At 46.2% G+C, this 12,763-nt stretch overlaps 1 long non-coding RNA gene across 1 annotated transcript in view; it reads right to left on the bottom strand.

Moving 5' to 3' along the window:
* LOC143815872 (uncharacterized) overlaps positions 1-12,763 on the bottom strand; it is a 400,109-nt gene that overhangs the window by 64,266 nt on the left and 323,080 nt on the right. The window lies entirely within an intron of this gene.

Genomic DNA, 12,763 nt, shown 5'->3' with positions numbered 1-12,763 from the left:
TCAAGGAGAGTTTACATTTGACTGTGTGTTGTCATATGTTATTTCTTTAGTGTGCACCTGATCAATATCCATTAGGCCAGGATTAGGCAACTTAAGTGAACATTTTATTAATTGTTCAACCTAACATATTTGGCCGCCCAACCTGGGGCCAGCAGAGAAAAAGCCCTGAACTCTGAGGACCGGCAAGTGGAACAGCAGGATGCGCTGAATACCCTGAACCTGGAGACTGATCACCTCCTTATCAGAAGACAGTAAGTCTGCTGATTTTTATAATCTGTAGTCTTTACCTGTGTCCTTCGGGGTATCCTGTGCAGATTGCCTGACCGTGTCCGGTTTTCGTGGTATCTGTAAGACGGCAGATGGGTCTCTCCGCTGCTGGTCATTTAATTACAAGAACCGTCACATGTTTTAGTTGCCTATTGCCTGTTACGTGTTGTGAAGAGGGGAGATGACTGTTAGTTAAGAGAGCAAGCAGATTTTTTTTCAGCGTTTAAAAAAAACAAAAACAAAAAAAACGAAAAGCAAATTTTTCAGTGTTCATTTTTTTTTTGTCTGTGGTACAGTACACGGTTGTCGCCTGTGATATGATTTTCAGTTCTGTATAGGAGAGACTAGGACCTGGAGTGAATTGACTCAGCCTAGTAGGGGCCCGTTAACTTGGAGTGAGATGACTCAGTTCAGCGCCTAATAAATTGTGTAGCGGCCCGTAAACTTCGAGTGAGATGACTCAGTTCGAAACTAATAAATTTAGTTTTGCCTTGTGACTTGGAGTGAATTGACTCAGCACGGGGCCTGGTAATTTAGGAGTAATTTGATTAAGTAGGGAATAATTGGTTTGTAAAGTACGGAACACGGAAGTCAGACAGGGACCACGTGACAAGAAGGAATAGGAACTGTGTGCTGCAGACTCAGTTCCCTTTAGAATCTCAGGTTTGAGTCATCTCCCCCGTCTTATTGTTTGTTTGGTGTTTGTTATCTTGAGATATATATATCTATAGAAAGATGGAAAAATTAATGCAGTTCTGCCGTATTGGCACTAAGCCAAATTCAGATGGCAAGTTAGACCCGTGTACATTAGTAGCGACTCGTGAAGGGAAGAGTCATGTTAAACAATGTAAAAAACTTATGAAGGTTGTGTGGAATGCCAGAAGGGGGGAGGTTACAGCCCCTGGAGTGGAAGATTGTCTTGAAAGAAAGAAAAGGTATCCTAGAAGATAATGGATTGTTGTCTACTGCTAGGGCATGGGAAAGAGTCTCTGAAAGTCTGTATAGAGAAAATTGGGTAGAAGAGGAAAGGAATAAAAAGGGTAAAGTTTTGAGTTATGTGTATTACAAAAATATATCCTGTGAGCGGCCACCACCTTATAATGGTGGCCCAGAGCCATGTGCTAACTCTGGCAGCAGCCATTTTGTGGATGGGCCATGTGCTAATTGCAATAGCAGCCATTTTGTGGATGGCAAATATGTTCATGCTGGTAGCAGCCATTTTGTGGATGACAAATGTGTTAATTCTGGCAGCAGCCATTTTGTGGATGGCAAAAGTGATAATTCTAATAGCAGCCATTTTGTGGATGGCAAATGTAATTCTGGCGGCAGCCATTTTGTGGATGGCAAAAGTGCTAATTCTAATAGCAGCCATTTTGTGGATGGCAAAAGTGCTAATTCTAATAGCAGCCATTTTGTGGATGGCAAAAGGGCTAATTCTAATAGCAGCCATTTTGTGGATGGGCCATGTGTTAATTCTGATGGCGGCCATTTTGTGGATGGCAAATGTAATTCTGGCAGCAGCAATTTTGTGGATGGCAAATGTGCTAATTCTGGCGGTAGCCATTTTGTGGATGGCAAATGTGTTAATGCTGGCAGCAGCCATTTTGTGGATGGCAAATGTGTTAATGCTGGCAGTAGCTATTTTGTGGATGGCAAATGTAATTCTGGCAGCAGCCATTTTGTGGATGGCAAATGTAATTCTGGCAGCAGCCATTTTGTGGATTGCAAATGTAATTCTGGCAGCAGCCATTTTGTGGATGGCAAATGTAATTCTGGTAGCAGCCATTTTGTGGATGGCAAATGTGTTAATGCTGGCAGTAGCCATTTTGTGCATGGCAAATGTAATTCTGGCAGCAGCCATTTTGTGGATGGCAAATGTGTTAATACTGGCAGTAGCCATTTTGTGGATGGCAAATGTAATTCTGGCAGCAGCCATTTTGTGGATGGGAAATGTGCTAATTCTGGCGGTAGCCACTTTGAGGATGGCAAATGTAATTCTGGTAGCAGTCATTTTGTGGATGGCAAATGTGCTAATTCTAATGGTAGCCATTTTGTGGATGACAAATGTGTTAATGCTGGCAGCAGCCATTTTGTGGATGGGCCATGTGCTTATTCTGATGGCGGCAGCAATTTTGTGGATGGCAAATGTGTTAATGCTGGCAGCAGCCATTTTGTGGATGGCAAATGTAATTCTGGCGGCAGCCATTTTATGGATGGCAAAAGTGTTAATTCTGATGGCGGCCGTTTTGTGGATGGCAAATGTAATTCTGGTGGTGGCCATTTTGTGGATGGCAAAGGTGCTGCTCCTTGTGGTGAACATCTTAGACTAAGGCTACACACTACATCACTAAATCCTTGTTACCCAGTAATGACCACTAACGGCCAATACTATATTCCTTCGGGAAGTGAACAGGCTTTACCCATGTATCCCGTCTCAGTGGTTTCCAATGGGGCACCAACCCTTTCCCCTATCACTCCTGTCGTGAATCCAGCAATCCTCCCACCTGGATCGTCCCCAGCACCGACCCTTTCTACTGTCACTTCCACTGCCAATTTAGCCGCACACCCACACGAGATGCTCCAAGCAACGTCCTCTCCTCCCAATGCTTCCACTACAGCAGCACTCTCATGCAGTCTACCTAACCCTATACCCGGTACCTCACAGTGTTGTGAATTCCGCTCTTGGGCTCCCTCCGGTGGTTGTAAGTGGCACTTTTGTGAGTTCTGCTCTTGGGCTCCCTCCGGTGGTTTTGAGTGGAACTGCTGCTCCTTGGATTTAGCAGTCAGCAGCTGCTTCCACTGATCGTCTTTCTGGCTCGGCTATTTATCCTGGCTCTATCCTTCAGCCTGGGCCAGTGGTCAATGGTTCCTGCTTGGATTCACATCTCTGCTTGGATTTCCCTGATATTCTGACCAGTTCAGCAAAGATAAGTCCTTGCTTGTTCTTTTGCTGTCCACATATTGTGGACTTAATCGTTCAGCTCTTTCTATGTTTTTTCTTGTCCAGCTTGTCAATATGGATTTATTCAGTTAAGCTGGAAGCTCTGGGAAGCAGATTTACCCTCCACACCTTTAGTCAGGTGTGGAGATTTTTGTAAACTCTGTGGTGGATTTTTCTAGTTTTTTACCGCACAGTATTCTGTCTTATTCTATCTATCTAGCTAGACTGGCCTCCTTTGCTACATTCTGATTTCATTCTGCGTATGTCATTTCCCTCTCCACTCACAGTCAATATTTGTGGGGGCTGCCTTTCCTTTGGGGATTTTCTCTGAGGCAAGATAGCTTTCCTGTTTCCATCTTTAGGGGTAGTTAGTCCTCCGGCTGTGACGAGGTGTCTAGGGAGTGACAGGAACATCCCACGGCTACTTCTAGTGTTGTGATAAGCTCAGGAACTGCGGTTTGTACAGGTACCACCTCCTCCAGAGCTCGCCCCATGTTGCTCCTAAACCACCAGTTCATAACACACAGGCTCTCTCGCAGCCAAGCGCACACCTGTATGGGACGGTGGCAACTGTAACAAGGGGGGCTCAATCTGGGAGGGGGATACTAATAGCACAGGAAGCACAAAGGGGAAGGAATGCTGGCAACCTATTTTTGAAAAAGAACTTCCTGAGGGACCCTTGTTAGTGGTGGGAAAGGGTGAATAACAACAATGGAGACAGATGCTATTGTTAATGCTGCCAATTCTCGGTTAGAGCACAACGGAGGTGTAGCTAGAGCTATAGTGGAAGCAGGAGGGGCGACTATTCAAGCTGACAGTCGAATCATTGTTGAGTCACGTGGTCAGATAGCTGTTGGGGACATAGCGGCTACTAAAGCTGGCAATCTTCTGTGTAGAATGATCATACATGCTGTGACCCCTACTTTTGACCCTATACATCAAGATGTTAGTGCTCAACAACTTCGTGCAGCAATAACTCGCATTTTAGAGTATGTGAATATTAGTGAGCAAATTGAGACCTTGACAATTCCCGCCATTGGTGTTGGCATTTTCGGTTTCCCTGTTCATGCATATACGAGGGAAATCTTTGGAATTATAATAAACAAGTGTAGCCCCCCCCAAGTATGTGCTTCCTCTCTGAAATCAGGTTAATTAGTAATGAAGACAGGACTGTTAAAGCTTTTAAGACTGCTTGCGTCACCTGGACCCCACACCATGATACTGGAGCTGCCTAAATAGATCCCCTCATTCCAGGACTGTTACCTCCTCCTGCTCCTCATACACAAGTGATTACATCTGTACTCCCGATGCCATCTCTACTCCCGCCTCAGGTGCCACCACCAACAGTGCCAATGCTCATGTCTGAGGAGCCCACCCTCTACGTCAAGTTTACACCCCAACAAGCTGCTACTCTGTTGAACGAAGTTCTAGATCCAGAAAAACAGCCAATGCCGTTCTACAGAAGCATGCTTCAAATCCAAAGGAATTACCCAGCCAAGTGGCAAGATCTCATTTCCCTGGCAAATCTTAAAGCAGGTGATGCATATTGGCCTGTTATGGAAATCGCGTTCAATGATGCCTCACTTACCAGTGACACTACATGGGACTCTGGTGTTGAGTTCTGCCAACAACTTAAGACATGGGCCTCGGATGAGTTGGCTGACCTATCACTTATTGTCGCCAATGGATTCCAGATGCCTCCAAGCTGATGCAGCCATTGTACAATGACCTCAAGACGTCAGTGTTTCCACTATGTACCAAATCTGTGGAAGCTTTCTACGCTCTAAACAGGCCATACAGTCTGCACCAGCTTTTGGAATCCCAAATTCTGATATCATCTGAGGACATCCAGTTCTCTTAATGGCTCCACACGACATAATTGCTATTCTTGCAACCTAAACATCTGTTGGTGCAGCGTCATATGAGTCTCCAATGTTCGCTCTTGGTTCCGGATAATGTCACTCTTGTCCGCTGCAGCATCCTCAAACTGTCCATGCTGCTTCCTCTTTCCAGGGGGGATGTGGATGATGATGCTGATGCTCTCGGTGAAGATGCTTCTACACACTCAGAGGAGGATCGTGACTGTCTTGAACAAATGCAGGAAGAAGTAGCCTCCCAGAAAAACGTGTCTGAAGACCCATTTCCACATGCTGACCTGACGTTCTTCAGTGATGGTTCCAGATTTGCAGATGAAACAGGAAGGTTCTATATGGGATATGCCATGGTTACACATGACCAGGTCATCTCAGCCGGATCCCTACCACCGCACATGTCTGCCCAAGAAGCGGAACTTAAGGCTTTGATGTTGGCTTGTCAGGAAGCGACGGAGAAGGTGGTCAAGATCTACACGGATTCAAGATATGCTTTCGGAGTGGCTCATGACTTCGGCAGTATCTGGGCAGCCAGAGGATACCTAACGTCCAGTGGAACTCCTGTAAAACATGCTGCTACCATACAACAACTTGTGGCCGCTCTAGATCTACCTTTGGAGGTTGCAGTGATCAAGATCAAAGCTCACGGGAGATTGGATTCTCCAGAAGCACGGGGAAACTTCTTTGCTGACAAAACAGTAAAGACCTATGCTGCGGATCCATTTGGGAAAGAGAAAACAGCGGTGTATGTGTCACAAGACACAGAAGAAAGGCCTAAAAGCTCTCTTATGAGCATTATCCATCTACATCAAGACGAGACACCAGATGATGAAAAGGAGCCATGGCAAGAAGGAGCTAAAAAGGATGAAGATGGAGTCTGGAGGATGAACAAAAAGGTCTGTCTACCCTGTAATCTGTACCCCTCGGTGACAGAATGGGCACACGGTATCACCTACAGAGGCAAGAATCGGATGAATGACCCAATTTGGAAGACTTATATGGCACCTGGGATCTCTACTGTCACTCAAAAATATTTCAAGTCCTGCCTTGTGTGTGCAACACACAATCCAGCACTGCCTCAGAAAGTTACTCAGAAACATTTGGCTAAACCACTCTATCCCTTTCAGAGAATTCAGATAGATCACAATCAAATGACAAAAGTAGGGAAGTGCGAGTATGTACTGGTAGTGACCAACATGTTCGCAGGATGGCCCGAAGCCTATCCAGTAACCAACATGACAGCCAGAGTGACTGTTAAGAGACTGATGACTGAAGTTGTATGCAGATATGGGGTCCTAGAGGTAATTGAGAGTGACCAAGTACCCGCATTCATTGCAGCACTGACTAAGGAACTATGGACATTGGTGGGTGCTGATTTGGGTTTACATACTCCATATCACCCCCAGAGCAGTGGGAAAGTAGAAAGATTGAATGGCACCTTCAAAAATAAAATAATGAAAGCCAGTCAGGAGGTCAGACTTCCTTGGACAGACATTTTGCCCATTGCCTTATACTCAGTCAGAAACACTCCAAGGGGTCCCACTAAACTCACACCATACGAGATTCTTTTTGGGGGGCCTCCAAGGTTGGGTCAATATTTTCCACAACAGCTAGCCTTAGGAAGTGATACTCTAGTAAAATATGTCATTGCCCTTACTAAAGAACTGTCAGTAACACATGCACGAGTTTTATCATCCATTCCAGATCCAGATTCCAGTGAAGGTACCCATACTTTCCAACCTGGTGACTACGTGCTGGTTAAGAAGTTCGTCAGAAAGACTTCCCTGGAGTTGAGATTTTAGGGTCCCTACCAAGTGCTTCTGACAACTCCTACTTCGGTCAAACTTGAAGGAAGACCGACGTGGATACATGCCTCTCACTGTAAGAAGTTCATGCCTCCATCAGAACCTTCTACATAATGTTGCATATCCTTTACTTTGTGTGTTGTGCCATTCCATACTCCTTTGTAGGAGCACAACAGGTCGCAATCACCCAAACTGGGGGGGTGATCACATTCTGGTATAATACTACTGCACACGTTGCTTCTTTTAAATTTGATTATTGTGATGTAGTACAGTGTGACACTAAGTGGGTTTCCTCACCTTCCACAATGAGTCAACCGGCACAGCTGAGATCAAGACAACAATATATATGTGTTACGGGTGATGGATGGGGACAAACTTGTAGTTCATGAAGGGTGGTCGGGTGGAACACTGGTGAAGATTGGGGGTATAGACCAAACACAGCCTCAAGAAAACAGGACTCACAGGGTAAATCCCTACTCACTAGGATGACACTCTCCCGTACAAAAGTCCTCAAGCCCTGTGATACCATTGGCCAATAATGCAACTCTTTAGTCCTTAACCTGGAGAACCCTCAACCTGGCGATAATGGCACCTATCTGCTGGGTACATATGTAAATGGTGTGTGCCAGTTGTGCCCATCTAGGTCAATTCATATTAGCAGATATAAAAGAAATGTTGCCAAAAGATAAAAATAAGCATTCAAACCCTCTAATGTTCCGTATCCAAAAACTTAACAAAATGACAGCCATTGCAAACCCCACATTTGAAGATATTCTTGCCATTGAAAGGGGATACACTGAGACCAACCAGTGTTTCCTGAGTCTGTTTACTAACAAATCCCTTGATGAAACAAATTGCGAAAACTGGAAAAAGAAGTACCTCATAGTCACAAAAACACCTAATCCAGGTCAAGGCATTACCATATACCCAGGAAAATACACCTATTACGCTAATACTGAAGGGAGCATATTTTTGGGTAATTTCACAAAGGGATATTGCAGCAGATACAGTAATGCAACCAGAGGAGACCTGATCAACCAAACCCAGTCTATTTCTGATGTTTTCTGGATATGTGGAGACATGAAGATCAGAACTCATTTAGAAGGAGAGTGGATAGGAGAATGTACACTAGCCAAAGCCATAATGCCCTTCTACATAGCAACAGAAGGTGAGGAAGCCCTAACTTCAGAAAATCTACACAGAACAATACGACAAACAAATTTGGAACCAAAAGGCAGTTTTGACCCCCACATTTATATCGATGCTATAGGAGTCCCAAGGGGGGTATCAGATGAATTTAAAGCCAGGGATCAAGTCAAAGCAGGTTTTGAATCATTTATCTTACCCCTAGTGACTATAAATAAAAATGTAGACTGGATCAATTACATCTATTCTAATCAACAGAGATTTGTCAATTACACTAGAGAAGCTCTTCAAGGTTTGGCAGACCAACTAGGTCCTACATCAATAATGGCATTTCAAAACAGAATGGCCCTTGACATGATATTGGCAGAAAAAGGAGGTGTTTGCAAAATGGTGAAATCTGCATGCTGTACCTATATTCCAGATAATACAGGTCCCACAGGAAAGGATACAGTAGCCATAAAAAAGCTGAATTCCCTACAAAAAGAATAAAAAAAAAAAATTCAGGTGTAGAAGATCCCTGGGACCAATACTTTTCATGGATGAAGGGGTGGCAGAAATGGCTAGCTCAGATAGGCGTAGTTATCCTTGTCGTCGTAATCATTGCAGCTATTATTGTTTGTTGTATTCTTCCCTGTGTAAGGAAGATGATCAAGAAAAGAGTAAAAACATCAGTGCCCATTTTCCTAGCTCAAGAGGTGAGTTATTCTGCAGACGTAGAACAGCTAGGCCCTCTTCAGTCTTTTACAGTCCATAACTAGGCAGTCAGAGCAGCTGTATGCAAGTTTGTGCCAACTTCGGTCAGGGTTGCTGAGCGCCTCCTGGATCCATCACACACATTGTAAACTTGTTAGACAGGTAGGGACAGAGTAGGATCTGACCTGCTTGTCAAAGTCCAGCTACAAAGGGAGGTTTTCCACAAGGGAAAATTTGTCTCCTCCCATGGCACGCCCTTCTTCTTCTTTTGCGCTCCCCGTGGCGCTGCAATGGCGGCGGTTTTGGCGGGAACTTTTGGCGGCAAGTGGCAATCCACAGTCTTTGCAATAAGTCACAGTTCAAGCAAAATAAATCACAGTTCCAACGCACACATGACCTGATTCTTCAGGCTTGAGTAGCTCCTGTTCGTGACGCCAAGTTGGAGCGCTCCCACTGTCGCAGGGCTGAGGGGGTACCCGGTGCCGGGCCTCTCTGTCTCAGTTCTGGGATTGTCACGGTGGCTAGACCCGGTCCGTGACCCTGCTAAGGGGCGTCCAATGAAAGTTGAGGATGATGATGTGTGGTGCAGGTCGCGATGAATAACGAGGACACAGGGTTGCAGTCTCTTTACCTCTTTACTGCAGGCTTCAAGATCCTCAATCCAGAGTACGGTTAACAGGGCTGTCTGAGACCGGCCGGACCGATGGCACCTCCAGAGTTCCCTTTACAGGTGGAAATCTGTGCCTTCCTTCTAGCGCTTGTGTGTTGTAGTACTTCCCTGCTGAGCACCACGGGATAGTCCTCACAACTGTTGTGTCTGTTTCTGATGTTCCCTCACAACTGATTCTGATGTTCTTCTCCGTCCCCCAGATGATATGGCTAGGACCCACCCGTATGACGGGAAGGCCTGGAGTTCTTCCGGGACCCTAGACCCCTATGTCTGCTTAGGTGATTTAGGTGAGATAGCCCGCCTATAACTGACTGTCCTGCCGTTGGTTTGAAGTAAGGCTTGGAGCCAATACTTCCTCGGCGTTTCCAGCCACCGGCTACGCGCCTCAGTAGGATGTTGCCTCGATCTTACAGCATGACTCCCACTGGTGTTTTCTCCTTGTTGCTATGATCTCATTTCTCACTCTTCACAATAAACCTTGCTTCTTGTCCTTTCTTGGGGTACCGCCGCAATGAAGTGCAGGCGTGGTCCCGTAACTTCCTAATGTTCGCTAGGCCTCTGTCAGGATCCCACCCCTGACAGGGGCCCCCCTGAGTCTCTCCCCGCAACACCCTCTGCCACAGGATGCTGCCTGGTCAATTCCCAGTCAGCTTCTTCTCTAACTTTTTATCCAACCCTCAGTTTTACCAGATTGTGAGGAGTGGCCTAATGCATAGTGCCCTTTGCTCCCCCTGGAGGCCAGACTGTGAAGTGTATTGGTGTCTGTGATACCTGGTCAGGTGAACTCCTTCAGTGTCATCAGACGTACCATAGCCCCCCTTAGTGGTGGAGCAACAGTACTGCAATGACCAGGACTCTGGGGCACTGCACATTCATGCAGGGGTGCATTTGTGCACTATTATTCGTGTACTTTTCTTCAAAGTATTTTTTTCTAAGTATTCAGCAGTTATAACATGGCAGTTAGACAGGGCAGGAGACAGGTAAGACAATCTAAACCTATTCCCTATTCACTTGAAACAGAACAAATACTCACCATTTGTATTTGTTTAATCTATATCCTGGCTGCTGCATTCACTCACATTCATCGCCCTTGCATAAACTCTTTACACTCCATCCATATCGGCCCCTCTGTCCTTGCCTCTCCTATGTATAGCACTCATGCTCTGTTCACATTGCTTAACAGCGCAGATCCATTCAGTCCCACCATCCAACACAAGAGACGCTCTCACAAATCACTTAACCATCTGCTCACTCTTTCTATCCTCCTTCTCCTAGTCGCTGGAGACATCTCTCCAAACCCCGGCCCCCCATGTTATAGCAAGTCTAACCTCCTAACTGCTTCACCCAGAAACCCCTCTAACCTTATTAATATTCCATGCATGCCTTCTATCTCTTTGAATTTTGCTCTTTGGAATTCTCGCTCTGTGTGTAATAAACTCTCCTTCATTCATGAATTCTTCCTTTCTAAGGGTACCGTCACACAGTGCAATTTTGATCGCTACGACGGCACGATCCGTGACGTCGCAGCGATCGTATGATTATCGCTCCAGCGTCGTAGACTGCGGTCACACGTTGCAATCACGGCGCTGGAGCGATGCCGAAGTCCCCGGGTAACCAGGGTAAACATCGGGTTACTAAGCGCAGGGCCGCGCTTAGTAACCCGATGTTTACCGTGGTTACCAGCGTAAAAGTAAAAAAAAAAAAACCGTACATGCTCACCATCTGATGTCCGTCCGGTCCCTTGCCGTCTGCTTCCTGCTCTGACAGATCCGGCCGTACAGTGAGAGCAGAGTGCAGCGGTGACGTCACCGCTGTGATCTGCTCTCACTTTCCGGCCGGCAGACAGTCAGAGCGGGAAGCGGACGGCAAGGGACCGGACGGACATCAGATGGTGAGCATGTACGGTTTGTTTTTTTTTACTTTTACGCTGGTAACCACGTTAAACATTGTGTTACTAAGCACGGCCCTGCGCTTAGTTACCCGATGTTTACCCTGGTTACCAGCGAACGCATCGCTGGATCGCTGTCACACACAACGATCCAGCGATGTCAGCGGGTGATCAAGCGACGAAAGAAAGTTCCAAACGATCTGCTACGACGTACGATTCTCAGCAGGATCCCAGACACTGCGATATCGTAACGATATCGCTAGAACGTCACGAATCGTACCGTCGTAGCGATCAAAATTGCACTGTGTGACGGTACCCTAACTCTCTTAATCTCCTGGCTCTTACTGAAACCTGGATCCAGCAGTCAGACACCACCGCTGCTGCTGCTCTTTCATATGGTGGACTACACTTTTCTCATACCCCAAGATCAGACGACAGAGCAGGTGGAGGCGTTGGTCTGCTCCTTTCACCCAAAAGTACCTTCCAAGTTATCCCCCAAGTACCCTCACTTGTATTCCCTTCCTTTGAGGTCCATGCTGTCAGACTCTAAGTCCCCTTCTCCATGCGAGTGGCGGTGGTGTATCGTCCTCCCGGCCCCTCTCATCAGTTCCTGGATCACTTTGCCACCTGGCTTCCACACTTTCTCTCCTGTGACACCCCCACCCTTATCATGGGTGATTTTAACATTCCCATTGCTTCTCCCCTCTCCCCATCTGCTTCTAACCTTTTATCTCTAACCTCCTCTTTCGGCCTCTCGCAGCATACTAACTCTCCAACGCATGAAGATGGAAACTCCCTTGACTTGGTCTTCTCCCGGCTTTGCTCAGTGGACGAGTTCACAAACTCCCCTATTCCGCTTTCTGACCACAACCTTCTTTCATTCTCTATCAAGAACTGCCATCCTGCTCAGATCACCCCCACTTTCCACACTTATAGAAACATACAGGCCATTAACACCCAGAAACTTATGAAGAACTTGCAGTCCTCATTGGCCCCAATCTTTTCCATCTCATGTCCTGATTCTGCTCTGAAGCATTACAATGAAACCCTGCAAAGTGCCCTGGATGAAGCTGCACCTCCTATACATAGAACAACTCGGCACAGATGGCGACAACTGTGGCACACGCTGCAAACACGTTTCCTGCAGCGGTGCTCCAGGTGCGCCAAACGTCTGTGGAGAAAATCTAATCTACCCGAAGATTTCATCCATTATAAGTTCATGCTAAAAACATACAACTCTGCCCTTCACCTCTCCAAACAAACCTATTTCAACACCCTCATCACCTCACTGTCAAATAACCCTAAACGTCTCTTCGACACTTTCCAGTCCCTACTCAACCCAAGAGAGCAGGCCCCAACCACAGATCTCCGCGCTGACGATCTGGCCAATTACTTCAAAGAAAAAATTGACCACATTCGACAGGAAATCATCTCCCAATCTCTTCATACCATGCACTGTCCTCCCTCCCCCACTGCATCTAG

Source organism: Ranitomeya variabilis, chromosome 3, assembly GCF_051348905.1.
Source record: "Ranitomeya variabilis isolate aRanVar5 chromosome 3, aRanVar5.hap1, whole genome shotgun sequence".
Lineage (NCBI taxonomy): Eukaryota > Metazoa > Chordata > Amphibia > Anura > Dendrobatidae > Ranitomeya > Ranitomeya variabilis.
Note: the sequence above shows the minus strand (reverse complement) of the source record. Positions and strands in the feature narration are given on the sequence as shown.